Source organism: Macrotis lagotis, chromosome X (assembly GCF_037893015.1).
Source record: "Macrotis lagotis isolate mMagLag1 chromosome X, bilby.v1.9.chrom.fasta, whole genome shotgun sequence".
Taxonomy (NCBI): Eukaryota; Metazoa; Chordata; class Mammalia; order Peramelemorphia; family Peramelidae; genus Macrotis; species Macrotis lagotis.
The window spans coordinates 239,383,696-239,399,206 of record NC_133666.1 but is presented as its reverse complement, the minus strand read 5'-3'; the positions used below and the strand labels follow the sequence as shown (position 1 = coordinate 239,399,206).

The 15,511-nt window shown below is 38.0% G+C and overlaps 1 protein-coding gene across 1 annotated transcript in view; it reads right to left on the bottom strand.

Annotated features, from left to right (window-relative positions):
- The window catches only part of ANKRD34B (ankyrin repeat domain 34B), a 45,930-nt gene that overhangs the window by 29,786 nt on the left and 633 nt on the right, over positions 1-15,511 (bottom strand). The window contains 2 exon segments of the mRNA XM_074200036.1: positions 6,143-6,341; positions 12,824-12,905. The gene's annotated coding sequence lies outside the window, so the exon portion shown is untranslated.

Sequence of the window (15,511 nt, the reverse complement as noted above, 5' to 3'; positions counted from 1 at the left end):
TTAACTCTTTCAGGCCAGCTGGTGATATTTTGTGAAATATTTTCAGTATTATTCTTGAAAGTTAACAAGCCTTTCTAAATATCTTCACCCTGCAGGAACCTAAGGCTCTTCCAATAAGATAGATCAGAAATACAGATGATTCTGGAACAAATTTTACATGTAATATATATCTTTATAATGCATATAAAAATATTCCAAGAGATAGTGAGCTTGGAGTCTGAAGATCTGAGTTCAAGTGTTTGCTCCATTTTTAACTAGTCATGACATAGATTCTTAGGTCCCTCATCTGTAAAACGGAGATAAGAAAATGTAGGCAACTTACTATTTTGTTCAGTCCTGTCCAACTCTTTGTGACCCCATTTAGGACTTTCTTGGCAGAGATACTGGAATAATTTGCTATTTCCTCCTATCTAGAGTTAAATAGGTAGGTGATATCTCATTTTACAGATGAGGAAACTGAGGCAAACAAGGTGAAGTGGATTGCCCAGGGTCAAAGAGTTAGTAAGTGTCTGGGGTTACATTTGAATTGAGGAAGAAGAATCTGTTTCCAGACTAGACATTCTATGAGTGCACTGCTCCACCTACTAGTTGCCCAATCTACCCTGACCACTTTCACATTATTTTTGAGAGAATTAAATGAGAGCAATGAAAATAAAAGTGGGAAGAAAAAAAACACCATACTCCTAATATCCAGTTTTATATTTCCCACTCTTCTGTCTTTGAACTGGTTTCATCTTCACTTTTCTCTTTCAGAATTCTAGTTGTCTTCAAAACTCACCTCAAAGACCATCTTCTACTTGAAACCTTCCTTAATTCCCTTCAATCACCGGTATATTTTTCACATATACGTGTCTCCTGGTTAGACCGAGAGCACTTGAGGGTAAAGACTGTTTTCTTTGTATTTCCAGTGATTAGCACATGATCCTATACAAAGTAGCCACTTCCTAAATGCTTTTTGATTAATTCATTCGAGGATTTAGATTTATATATGCTGATACTAACTTGGAATCAGGACAGGAGTTCGAATCCAGCCTCAGATACTTGGCTCTTTCTAGCTCTGTGTTCTTGGGAAAGCCACTTAACCCTGATTGCCTTTGCATCCAAGGCCATCTCCAGTTATCCTGATTCAAATCTGGCTCTGGAGGAGAAAGTAAGGCTGGTGACATAGCACAGTACCCCCTCACTCAAACCCAATTCATGTACTTGTCATGGAATCACCTCCCTGATGCTGCCATCCTCTTTGAAAAATGAAGGACAAACAATGATACTGACAATGACTAAAAACAATGAGACTCAATTTAAGTGTTTAACTGTATACTGAAACCTGTCACAGGAGACCACTTATTGATATAAAAGAGGGTGATAGATATGTTTGATGTGTGAGTGCTTGTTGGATTGGATTGAATAGGACAAGTAATCTCTAGATAAATTTATTGGGTTATATGAGACCATTTGCAATACTAGTTTTAAGTAACATATATATGATTGATAAAGATAGATGATAGCCAAATAGATAGATATAGATAGATAGATAAACTGAGAGAGGGATAGTGATAGATGCATAGATAGGTAGGTAGGTAGGTAGATGGTAGACATACAGGCAGCATAGATGGAGATAGATGGATGAGAGAGGAGAAAAAGAGACAGAAAGACATTAATATTTTTGGTATCACACTTCACAGGGAACTTCCATTAAGGAGTGTAAGTTTTATTAATCTATATATTTACCAATAAGGACTTGCAGTTTATAATGTTAAATATTGTCCAAAGCACTGAGAAGTTGTGACTTATCTCCTTTATTCATTCACCTATCTACCTGTCTATTTCACTATGAAGATTGTTTCTCCCTGTCTCCCTTAGGGTGTAAAGGTAGTGACTACCCACAAGACTGACCTCAGTACTTGCTGATAGATACAGAAGTTTGACCTGTTTCATTGGTTTACCATTCATTAAGCATTCTGGTTCTCTCAGGGGGTCACATGGTCATGCTAGAATTTGTGTGAACATTCAATCAGCTTTAGCTCTCTTATGGCTCAGAACTCCCAAACTCAAACAATCCATCTATCTCAGCCCCACCAGGAACAGGGGAACATAGCTGTGCACCACCTTGCCCAGAATTGTGACTTTGACAGGGATCACATGACTGGTGTGTGTGTGTGTGTGTGTATGTGTGTGTGTATAATTTGAACCCAGATCCTCCTGACACCAAGTCTGGCTCTCTTTCAAATCAGCCATTCAGATCTGAATCTGAACTGGCATTTCATATATATATATAGAATTAATCATATCAGCAGCAATATAATGTACTGGTTCTAGACTATGGTTCATTCCATGTAACTCACCAGAGCACAACCAGATGAAATATTTTGTCCTTCCTACTGTCACATATGTGCCCCCACCTATCCACTCTGACTTTGTACCTCCTTGTTCGTTAGGGGAACAATAATCAATTCTATACTACTTTTGGTATTGTAAAGGAATTGACAACCTATTGCCCTACAGCTCTATTCAAAATCCCTGAAACTTTTCCAATAAAAAGTCCTTCCCTGACCACCGCTCTATTATAAGTATAGTGTTTTTCCTAATGTAGGAATTCTTCATGTATTTGTGCCATAGACCCCTTCAACAGCTTGGGGAAATCTACAGACCCCTTTTTTATGATCATGTTTTTAAAAGCATTAATTTGATAATTCATATGATTATGAAAGAAACTAAGTATATGGGCATATACAAAAAAAGTTAAAGTTCATAGATCCTAGGATAAAGAACTCCTGCCTTAGGAGAATGGGGCAGGGTCCATCTCTCTTCTAAATTACAATGCCTAGTTGACTGACTGGCACATGATAATCTCTTTTTTTTTTACAAGGCAATGGGGTTAAGTGACTTGCCCAAGGCCACACAGCTAGGTAATTATTAAGTGTCTGAGCCCAGATTTGAACTCAGAACACATGATAGTCTCTTAATAAAACTTTACTTCTTTTTAAAATTTTTATCACTAGTGAATTATACGGCTATTGGAACACAGCTGATATTTAATAAATATTTGCTTATTTAATTGTTAAATGGAAAAAATACCAGAGAGTCAAAAGACTTGAGTCTTTGGGAATCAGAAAACTCCAAATTAGAGCTTGAGCTATTATTTTATTGATTTCTAGACTTAAGAAAGTGATGAGGAAAATTTAAGAATGCAGATTAAATTTTAGTGTGCCATGTATATTGTTTTTCAGAGAGCCAGTTGTTAAATATTTACCAGCAGAATGTGAAAGATAGCATAGAGTATGGGAAGATCACTAAATTGGTGTTCAGAAGTCTATAAGACTTTAGGTAAGAATTTTCTGGTTTTGTTTCCATATTTCCATAAAGCAGGTGATCTTACTACTGTTTCTGAATCTAAGTTGTTGTCCATGATCCCTTCACCTGATATGGGAAAGCTGTTATCATAGCATTTATGAAAAATTCTGAGTCACCTGTGAAGTGCTTACTCTAAAGTTGTTGCAAAAACTCAGAACACCAATGGTGGTAGGAATTCAGGGGTCATCTAATTAATAGCACAATGGATAGATTTCTAGTATAGAAACCCCGAGTTCAAATTCATCCTCAAGAATTCTCTGACTCTGTGATCCTGAACAAGCTACTAACCTGTTTGTCTCAATCTCCTCAACGATAAAATCATCAAGGATTGTTATCAGGATTATATGAGATAATATTTCTGAAGTTATTAGTTCAGTGTGTGGAATAAAGTGGATGCCATATAGATCCTTATTCTTTTCCCTTCCTTCGTACATCTCTTCTCAAATCATGGATCCTGCCTGAAGCATCCCTGAGATGTGGCCATCTGGTCTCCTCTTAAATAATACCTCTCTGGATTGAGAACTGTTTATATCTTGAAACAATCCATTCAAATTCTGGATAGGAGATTCCCCCTCAGATTGAATCAAAAATCTGTTTCTGGAATGTCTGGTCATGAATACTGGCTCTGTCCTTCAGGGTCAAGCAGAACATTACCAGGTTCTCTGACAAAATTGTTGAATACTCAAAGGCTGCCACCATGTGCCCAAGATGTTTTTTTTTTATCTTCAATTCAAACATCCATATTTTTTTATAGGTTTTTGCAAGGCAATGGGGTTAAGTGACTTGCCCAAGGCCACACAGCTAGGTAATTATTAAGTGTCTGAGATCAGATTTGAACTTAGATCCTCCTGACTCCAGGGCCAGTTCTCTATCCACTGCACCATCTAGCTGCCCCCTCACTTGTCTTCTTTTGAAATTTAAATAAAAAACTTTTTTTTAATTAAGCAACAACAGGCACTGTACTAAAACTTCCACAGAGACCATCTCATTTTATCCTTACAACAAACCTGGGAGATAGGTGCTATTATTATTATCCTACCTGTTTTACCGATGAGAAAACAAAGGCAGATAAGTGACATGCTCTGAATCACACAGCCAGTAAATGTCTGAGAAGAGATTTCAGTATAGGTCAATGGACTAATATGTCTCTTTTAAAAATGTAGCATATGGAACTAGTCCCAAATGTGATCCAACCAGGACAGAGAACAGTTGGTCAATGCAGAGAGTCAAATGAGAAGATGCGTATAAAGCACTTTATAACTAGCTTTAATTTATTACGCAAATGCCTGGCACTTAGGTTGAAATGGTCACATTCACTGAGTAGAGGATGAGGGAAGTCACAGCTTAAAAAATCAGTTTCTATTAGTAAAAAAACAAAACAAAAACAGGGTGACAGCATGGTCATAAAAGCTAACGTATTGATAGAATCACAGATTTAGATCTACAAGGGATATTCCTTAGATATTATCTAACCCAATCCTCTTTCTTTTGCAAATCTGGAAACAGGTTAAATTTGAACTGCTCAAGATCAAAATAAAGGAAATGATGACTCCAGGATTCAAACTCAGGTCCTGTGATTCAAAGTTCATACTATCTAGAACAAAGACCATAGGATTTAGAGCCGAAAGTTGCCCTGGAGAGCATCTACTTCAGACTCTAGCAGTTCAATACCTTTTCTGCCATACTTCCTTCTCCAGCATGTTAATTTTTAGCCCACCATTTTATTTGATTATTTGTTGGAGAGAGAGGAATGAGTCCTGAATCTGTGATTTCATTGATATAGGGAATTCCCAAATGAGGCAATTTCCTCTATCCACATTGGCCAATACCTTCTCAGTTACTTAAAGTTTAATAGAATTTCCTAGAACTCTTAGAGGGTAAGTGGATTAGCCAGTCTCACAACTGTCCTTCCCTAGAGGAAGGACTTGGACTTATCTTCCTAGCTTTGAGGTTGGCTCTGTCAGACACACTGACATTGCCCCAATGCCCCCTCTATTCTCTCCCTCTCTCTGTCAGTCCATCTGTCCCTATCAACCCTATTCATTCTTCTCTCTCCTTCCCTCCTCTCTGTCTCTCTCTCTCTCTCTCTGTCTCTATCTCTTTGTGCTTTCATAAGCATGGAGTGCTTTAATATAAATATGTGGATTCCATGAATGACTTGCATTAATTTTGAATAAAGTTAATTCCATAGTTATACTAGTTGGATTTAGTTTGAAAGTTCTCTATATTTATCATTCTACTAATAACATTTGCTGACCAGTTCTTTGTCCCTTTTTCTTCCCAAAATGCAATGGACAACTTTACAAGATTAGTCATAGGAAATTTTCAAAACTCTACTTTATTAAAAATGTGCAAATAAACCTTTGTAGCAAATATTAATTATATTTTAGCTAAATCAGAATTGTGACCTCAAATTCTATCTGTGCTTTTTTTCCTTCTCTCTTCTTCTCTTTTCCTTCTCTCCTTTTCCTTCCTCCCCTCTTATCTGTTACTATCTCTCAGTCTCTCTGTCTCATTCTCCTCTCTGTCTCTCTCCATCCCTGTCTCTCTCACGATTTTTGTATCTGCCTCTCACAATCTCAGTCTCTCACAGTCTCTCTCTGTATGTCTTTTTCTCTCTTCCCTCTTCTTTTCCTCCCTTTCCTGTCTCTCTCTGACTCTGTCTCCTTTTTGTTGAAACTAAACAAAACAACAGTAGTAAGTATCAAGATTGTGCATGTCTTTCAGCTCACTTGCTCCCATTTAAGCATATCAGTGCACATTCACATTCTTTCAGGATTATATGACTTACTTTTACTGTAAATAGTAGAGCATAGCACCAATGTAGACCGTGCAAACAATTTCTGTTCTATGGTAGGAATCTAATTTGAGTGGCAGTCTCTTAGAGTGCCAGAAGATTCAACTCTTGGAGACTGATGGATATTTTCGGTCACAAGTCAGCAGTGATCTGTGTTCCTCGAGTGAGAATCCAGAGCAACACAGTCAGGGATCTTTTAAAGAAGAGAATTAAAAGTGAGAACAAATAAAAGTAAATCTCATAGAAGACCACATATGTCAAAAAACGTCCTTCTTGGCTCTCCTGAAGCTTACTTAACACAAGCAACCAGCATTAAAACAATTTGCTCTATTGTCCAGGCATGATTTCCAACACCTGTTAAACCGCCCACTTAAAGGCCATTTGAAAAAGAAATTCTCAACACATTAAAGATGCATGAGAACAGTTGTCTCTCTCCGTTTTTGATTAAGTCTAACACCTGCACTCAAGAAAAAGGGTTTGGATCTCTGGGGTCTCTTTGCTTCTTTTTTCCTAAAGCAAAATGTGTTTTAATCTGCACTTTGCTGTTGGAATAATCTCCCTGCCTCCAGGATTTAGGCCCTACACCTCATCCCCTTTCCCCTCCTGATGGAGCCTTTTGTTCCACTCCATCCATCTGCCCATTTAAAATTCCAGCTTTTCATTTTAAGGGTTATTTACTTTTCAAAGAGTCTTTTAAAAGACTTCTCTAAAAGCAGCCTGTAATTTTCTTGTTCTTGCTAGAATCAGTTCAAAATATCCTTTCCTGAGGTATTAGGGGGCATCTAGGGCTGGCCCTAAAGTGCCATTTTTTCAAACCATTTGTGATACCAAACTTATGAACATCTCCTATAACAAATTTTACAGTTTAGTTCACTGTGCCAATGCTATGTATTATAGTGCAAGTGAATATATCTACCTCACTGCACTGTAACACCAAGATGTCTGCAATTGGGCAGATGCAACCTGCCCTGAATTGTTTATCACAAAAGAAATCCAAGTTGACAAAGTCTATATTTATTTATATGGGAACATGTCTCCCCTTAGTACATCATAAGCTCAGTGAGGGCAGGAAATATCTCACTTCTGTCTTTTTATCCCCAGCATCCACACAGAGCTTGATGCATAGTCAATCAACTTGCCTACAGAAGAGATTCTTAAACTTTGTAATGCCATGGACTTCTCAGAATAATCTTTATTAATACATAAAACATATTATAAAAAGATTACAAATGAAAGCAATTATATTAAAATACAGTTTTATATACATACATATATATATATATATATATATATATATATATATATATATACACATATATTAATTTGTAGACCTCAGGCTTAGCATTCATGGCCTAAGAACAAAGAATAAAATTTCAGGACTTTAAGGAGCAATGGCTAATTTGGATTTTAAAAATTCAGTAACATTCGGTTGGTTTCTCTTTTTATTCGTTTTTTAGTAATTGAATCAATTTTTTTGGTCACTTAATAAAGTATAGACCATCACAGCTAAGTGGATTGTTGTGGGGCTGATGGTCTCATCCAGGCTGTAATACATACTTTTTTTTTTTATTGATGGATGATGTCAGAGTTATTTTAGTTGGAATCTCCTGTTTCAAGTTCAGCATTATCCTGGCCTGTTTTTGTCTCTAAGTTATACCTTGCACATTGGTTCAGGTTACTAACAATCTATTGCTGTAAAAAAGAGGCTGGGTTGATATTCTGATTTGTAATATAGTTTAGGTGATCAATTTACTATGAGTGGGAGCATCACATGTTCAAACTAAATAGAGCCTGATGCATAGTCAATCAGCTTGCCTACAGAAGAGATTCTTAAACTTTGTAATGCCATGGACCTCTTCTCAGAATTTGTAATATAGTTTTGTATTGTTCATGCTATACATAATATAGTTATTTGTAGTCATCATGTATCTCCTATGAAAACAAAATTTTCTTGAGGGCAGAGACCTTGTTCATCTTTTTACCTCCATTACCCATTGCAAGGTCTTTCACATATTAGGTACGTAAATATGTGTTGAATTGAATTAAGTCGAGAAAGCTCAAACATTATTGCAATACTTATTCCTGAGTATATTAAAAAAGTCAAAAAGAAATTATTCTGGAGAATTGATTTGTCCTCCTTGGTCCAAATATGTTTTTAAAGGAAAAAGAAGAGGGAAATACACACACACACCTTTTGTTGTTGTTCAATCATTTCAGTGATGTCTGATTCTTTGTTACCCTATTTTAGGTTTTTTTGGTAGTAGAAATACTGATGTAGTTTGCTATTTCCTTAAAGATGAGAAAACACAGGCAAACAGGAATAAGTGATTTCCAGGGTTATGCCACTAGTATGTATCTGAGGACATTTTTGAATTCAGGAAAAAGAATCTTCCTGACTCCAGGGTTGTAAACTCTAGTCACTGTGACACATAGTTTATCTATTTGTTGTCAAAGTTAATAATTTTTACAGCCTATGCTACTGGCCAAAGTCTAAATTCTCAGTTTGTAAATAAGGAGTATGAACTTACATCTCTCCTTTAGTTAATTGTTCTAACAATCACAGGAAGACTGGTGATTAGAAATGCTTGTTAACTTTGTGAAAACTACTTAGGTTTTTGGTATTTGTTAACTATTAAATCAGGTAAGAGAAAACTAACCATCTTCTCTATGACAAGATAGGGATGTGAGAATGATATTTGTGAGCAAATGTGTAACTTAATTTACTAGCCACCAGAACAGTTAATGATTCCCTTGTATTCAGTGTGGTCACTGTCATTATAGTCTCCACCAAGAGATTTCTTGGTAAATCCTAGAAAATAAGCTTCATCTCTAACCTGTTTTCTGTCATTTTATTTTAAGCCTAAATTATTAAATTTTATATGGTCTATCTATATTATATTATATTTTTAAAATATAGTACCACTTCTAGGGAGCAAAAGTACAAGCCTCGCTAAAACGTTCTTGAATTATATTGAAAGGATTTTTAAGATGATGAAGCAAATCACTGTTTATATATTGCTTGAAATTTATTGCATCCATTTCCAGCTTCCTTTTTTGTGTCATCTTTCTACATTAGATTGTAAGTTTCTCCAGAGCAGGGACATGTTTTCTTCCCTTATTTGTATCCCCAGTACTTAGAATAGGGCCTGTTACATAGTAGGTACTTAACAAATATTTATCAAGAATTTTGTAAAAGGTGGAGAAATTCATTCAACCATTCTGACTGAATCCTCTTTAAATTTATGTTACATAATCTCAACTGGACCCTCATGGCAACTAATATACATATATATATATATGTATATACATTATATATCTTACTATACTCTTATCAATTCACTATCCCACTTTTCACTGAGAATCTTCCAAATCTTTTCATCCCTTCTCATAAATCTTCCATTGTTTCTTCTCCCCACATCCTTCAGTTGAGCCCTTTGCTCAATTGCAATATTTTACCAAAAAATTGAGGACATTTGCCATGGAAATCCTTTTTGCTTCTTCCTCTCCTCCCTTCACTCAGATGACTTCTACCACTCCCTCCTTCCTCACCTCTGTTTCACGTAATGAATTGATCTTACTCCTTACCAAGATTAATCCTTTCACCTATCCAAGTGATGATTCCATCCCAACTCCTCCAACAGGGGCAGCTAGGTGGCACAGTGGATAGAGCACTGCTCTTGGAGTCAGGAGGACAGGAGTTCAAATTCAGCCTCAGACATTTGACTCTTACTAGCTATGTGACTTTGAGCAAATCACTTAACCCTGATGACTTTGCATCCAAAGCCATCTCCAGTCATCCTGAATCATTTCTGGTCACTGGACCCTGTTGGCTCTGGAGGAGAAAGTGAGGTTGGTGACCTAGCACAGACCCTCTCACTCACATCCAATTCAAGAGCTTGTCATGACATCATCTCCCCGATGTCATGGTCTTCTTCAAAAATGAAGGACAAACATATATTACTGACTACAAATATGCCTGTCTCCCCCTTCCTGAAAAAAACCCCATACTTGATCCTTCTTTCCCCTGCTAAATATCCTCTTATATCCCTTTTGAATTTTGTATCTAAACTCCTCCAAAAGACTGTCCACAACAGGTGCCTCCACTTTTTCTCCTCTCACTCTCTTCTTAAGCCCTACAATTTAGCTTCCAATATTGTTATTTCATCAAAATTGTCCTCTTCAAAGTCACTAATGATCTCTTAGTTGACAAATCCAAAGGCCTTTTCACAATCTTTATTTTCCTTGACCTCTGATACTGTTGATCATTCTCTCCTCTTTGATATTTTCTTCTCTCTAGGTTTTCAGGACAATTCTCTTTTCTGGTTTTCCTCCTGCTTCCTTTGTTGGATCCCCATTCTGATTATGCATTCTAATCTTAGGTTGTCCTTCAGGGTCTTGAACCCTCAACTCTTTTTTATTTATTCATTTATTTATCCATTTATTTATTTATTTATTTGTTTGTTTGTTTGTTTGAGGCAATGGGGTTAAGTGACTTACCCAAGGCCACACAGCTAAGTGACTGAGGTCTGACTTGAACTCAGAGCCTCCTGACTCCACCACCTAGCTGCTCCTTTCAACTTTTTCCCTTCTATATGCCTTCCCTCAGTTCCCATGGATTTAATTTACATTTATTTACCAACTCAAATCTACTATCCTTCCCCAATCTTTTTGCTGACCTCAATCTCCCACTGTGGACATCTTAAACTCATTATGTCCAAAACAGAACCCATTATCTTTCCCCTTAAACCCTTCCTCCCCTTCCTACTTGAACTCTAGGTTCACAATCTAGTGGTCATTCTGAATCTCTCACTATGCTCTTCTACCCCCCCATCCCCCATTGATAGCCAAGTTTTTGCTAAGGCCTGTTGGTTTTATTTTGCAATCTCCCCTGCTCTTCTTTGACACTGCCAACCCTCTGGATGCCCTTATTGCCTTATGTCTTGATTATAGTAAAAGCCTACCTTGAACCCATAACTTGTTTCTCTTGAAATTTTATAAACCAACTTCTGTGGAATTGTGGTATTTAATCTGTTTGAAAATACATATACAAATAATGCATAATATTAATATTCTTATGTAAGTGACATGTAAGGCACATAAGTAAGAAAAATACTATACTTTTTTATCATCATGAAATAAAAATTATGAGACTTTCAGATAAACTGCCTTTTATTTTAAAAACTGAAAGTTCATTTATATTTTTGAAAAGTAAGCCAGACAATGAGACAGGAAAAAAAAATCTGGTTCCTGTATCATGAGGAACAAGGAATGTCAGAGAGAGTCTTTATGACTGATTGCTAGCCAATTGGTCATAGTCCAATATCCCAAGAGGGAGTAGTTGCCAAATAGGCACCCAGCTGTGAAAACCTTCAAGAATGCAATTTAAATAACTTGCCCTTATTTACTTGGTAGATAGACCTAAAAGTAGGTATACAGACCTAAAAGTAGGAAGAAAAATCTCCCTGTGATCTAGTCTTTCTGTAATTATAGTCTTTCTTTCATTGTACTCAAGAATCTCAGTTCAATAAGCAAATATTTTTTTAAAGCACATTATAATCCAGGAACTGAACGAGGTCTACATTCTGATGATGAGGGTGTTTACCCTTTGTTCTCAAAGAAGACCATGACATCAGGGAGGTGATGCCATGATGTGTAAGTGAATTGGATTTGAATGATGGGAGGCTGCTGTGCTAAGTCACAACTCTCATTTTTGCCTCTGGAGCTATCTGGGTATGGCTAAATAAGATCAGAATTACTGGGGATGGCCCTGGACATGAGGTAGCCAGAGTTAAGTGACTTGCCCAAGATCACACAGCTAGTAAGTGAAACAAATTTAAACTCATGTCCTCTTGACTCCAGGACTGTTGCTCTATCCACTGTGTCACCTAGCTGCCCTATGTGAGATATTTCTAAAGAACTTAGCAGAAAGGGGTGGCTAGGTGGCACAGTGGATAGACCACTAGCCCTGGAGTCAGGAGGACCCGAGTTCAAATCTGGCCTCAGACATTTAATAATTACCTAGCTGTGTGGCCTTGGGCAAGCCACTTAACCCCATTGCCTTGCAAAAAACCCCTAAAAATAAAAAAAAGAACTTAGCAGAAGTTAGAGGGAATCTCAGAGGCTATGGCATTCAGTCTGAGAAGGAATTCCAAGATCAGTGGTCATCCAGAAAACAGCTGAAGGAGACTAGGGAAGTAGGGTAGAAAAAAGTCAGGGAAAATTGGAGAATATTGTAAGGTATGCAAAGCTGACTTGGGAAAAGGTCATTTATGTAAAAGGGAACAAGTTTGAGAGAACATCTGATCTTTGAAAGGAAGAAATAGCTAGATCAGGTTGGCAAATAGATGGATTAGGTTAAAAAACAGACCAAACTTGGAATTTCAAAGAGAAAGAGAGGAAGGTTAACATTGGAGGGTTAATATAAAATTCAGGTGAATATCGTAGAAAGACAAGACAAGTGGCAGGTGGGTGATTCAGTTAGAACCATGGACAGCTATTTCACTTACAGAAAGATACATTGGGGGAGGGGAGGGGAGGGGAGGGGAGGGAAGGGAAGTAGTACTAGTTGCTGAGATAAACATTCTTTATTTTTAAACTATACATTAAGAGAGCAAATTAAACTATAAATATCTTCACCCCTCCAAACATTCACTCTAAATAGAAATTGAAAGTTACCTGGAAGAATTATTCAATATTCCATGCTTTCCTCAGGGTTTTTTCTTTTGGTGAATTTCTTCTGCTAACCAATTGTCAGCTCCTGTAGAGAAAAATCAAGACTGTTTATAGAGCCCATGAGCTTGCATTTATTATTTCCTTACTTATTATTTTCTGCTTGGAGGCTTATTTTTATAACTTTATTAAGAAATAAGAAGAAAAGACATAGCTCCAAAGATTGCTGCTGACAGTTTCCTATGTCTTGAGTGAAGGCCTATACAGGACTGCTATCTCATGTGTTTGTCTTGTGCTGTCTTTTCTGCATGCATCTCTAAGGGTTGCCTAACTTGGATTAATGACCATCTGATTAGCTTGGTTTGTCTAGACCCTAGCACAACGCTACATGTATTTTAATATCTTGATAATACAGATCTGATGTACTCTACAACAGTATCATAAAGGTCATTAGAGGTCATTTGGTCCAACCCCTTTCATGTTTTTCTAATGGCTTCACTCTCCTCCCCAATTTATTTTTATTTGGGAAAGAAAATGCTTATAGATTACCTCCAAATGATGTCAGTGTTTCATGGAGCAAAAACTATCCTAAGTGTTAAAAATGGAAACTGTAAATGACCTTCAGGCTGCAAAGCCTCTCTTAACTCCCTACTGACCTTGTCCAGTCTTGTCCTACTCCTTTCTGACCCTTTCTGTGGGTAAACGTTTGCTTAAAGCAATATTCCTGAGACACAATCCACTGGAAAGAACCCTGAATTCGCAATCAAAAGACTAGGCTGGACTCCTGACTCTTCTACTAATGTGACCTTTCTACAACTCAGTTTCTTTATTGGTAAAATAAGGAGGGAGGGGCTAGACTAGGTATAGTGTAAAATCCCTTATAGCTCTAAACCTCTAGTTTGGTGAACAAGCCATTTAATGTCTCCTAATATTTTAGAATCTTGCCTATTTGAATTCCTATAAACTGGGAGACCTTTAACTAGGTCAAATCTAACCTGAATGGTTTCCCAGCATATTTGTCCCATAGTCCAACTCCACTTCCTTAATCTTGGTCCTAGTGATGCTGCTCCCCAACCATGCATGCTCTTTCACCAATTCACTCTCAATTCTCCCAGAACTATGAATCTTATGTTTTCTGGAGCTTACAGCCTACACACAGAACAACTGACAGTCAAAATGGGAGCAGATCAATGGCATCAATAGTGACTGTGGGGCCAAGACTGAGATTCAACTAACATTTATTAAAGAGTTGGGAAACAGAAAAATTAAATCAGTCTCTCTTATCATCTTATCTCTCTTATCAAAAAAAGTCTCTTTACAATCCAGTAGGGCAATATAAAGACAGAATTAACTATAAAGCAAAATAAAGCATGCAAAAGTTTGTAATGGCCTTCCAACAAAAGAAGGATTCAAGAAGTGATGGGGGAACAAAACCCTAGAATATCTGACTAAAGGACAGGGAAGGTTTCATGGAGGAGGTGAGATTTCCAGAGGAGCAGCACAGAGCCCAAGGTCAGTAAATAGAATTTGTCTCCTTTGCTCCTGTGGGGCAGCTGATGCTGAGGAGTCTAGACTTTCTGACCCTGACTCAAATGGTTAGTGTATGATTTATGCTGAATATAAGTCACTGGAAAAGTTCTGATAAATGAGAATACGACAGAAAACTTCATAATTTGTAAATGTAAAATGCTTCCTCCACCCAAGAAAGAGAAGAGAATGAACAAAGAATTTCCTCCAAAAAGGGTTACAAAACTACTTCCTAAGTCTTCTTTAACATTGAGAAATCGTTAAAGCTTCTGGCTCCACACTCTCCATCATCTCTTTTCCCCACGTGTCCACTCTGACATCCTTCTCCCCTGTGCAGCTCTCTATCGGTTTCTGACTTCCACTGTTGGAATGCAAGCTCCCTGAGGGTGGGGAATGCTCTTTTTTAAAGCTTGTAATTGTGTGTAACACAGTGACTGGAACTTTTAATAAATGTTTTATCCATCTCTACCTGTTATTTACTGCAGCTTCTGTGAGAAATCAATGCATTACAATGTATAGGGGGAAGGGAGTATCTCATTTTTTTTTTGCAAAATTAAGCCTGACCTCCCCTCCCCCCATTCTCTGCTCTCTCCTCCTCTTTTTTGCCACAGGGCTATCAAGTTCTTGAAAGCAATCTCCACCTTCAGAGTTCTCTCCCAGGTGGACTTCTCTGCCCCCCCCCCCCCGCAAGCTGTATTTAAGGACAACTGCCCCCCTCTCCTCTCCTCCCATATCAAGGGTCACCCCAACCTCGAAGCTTTGGAAGTCAAAATGTGAGGCGGAATTTGAAGCCAAGCAGGGGAGCCTTTTCCGTGTCCCGGGGGCGGGGGGGAAGAGTCTTCAGAAAAGGTCTGAGGAGGGAAGGTGCCTGGGGGAAAGGGAGTGGAGGGGGAGAGCTCTAGGGCAGGCGTGAGGCGAAGGCGCACAACCCCCGTTTTGGAGGGGAGCAGAAACAGGGGAGAGAAGGCAGTTCCGAGAACAGAAGCGAGCTCTATCTAGGAAATAAGGTTTTGCCAAACCCAGAGCCCCCCCCCCCCCTTAGAACCCGTGATTTGGAAACAGTCTCCACAGGACCCCAGCTTAGCTTTGAGACTTCCAACATCCACTCGTCCCCTCCCCCTCCCTCAGTTCCCCGCTTTCTCTGGGACTTCTTTTTCTAGGGGTGAT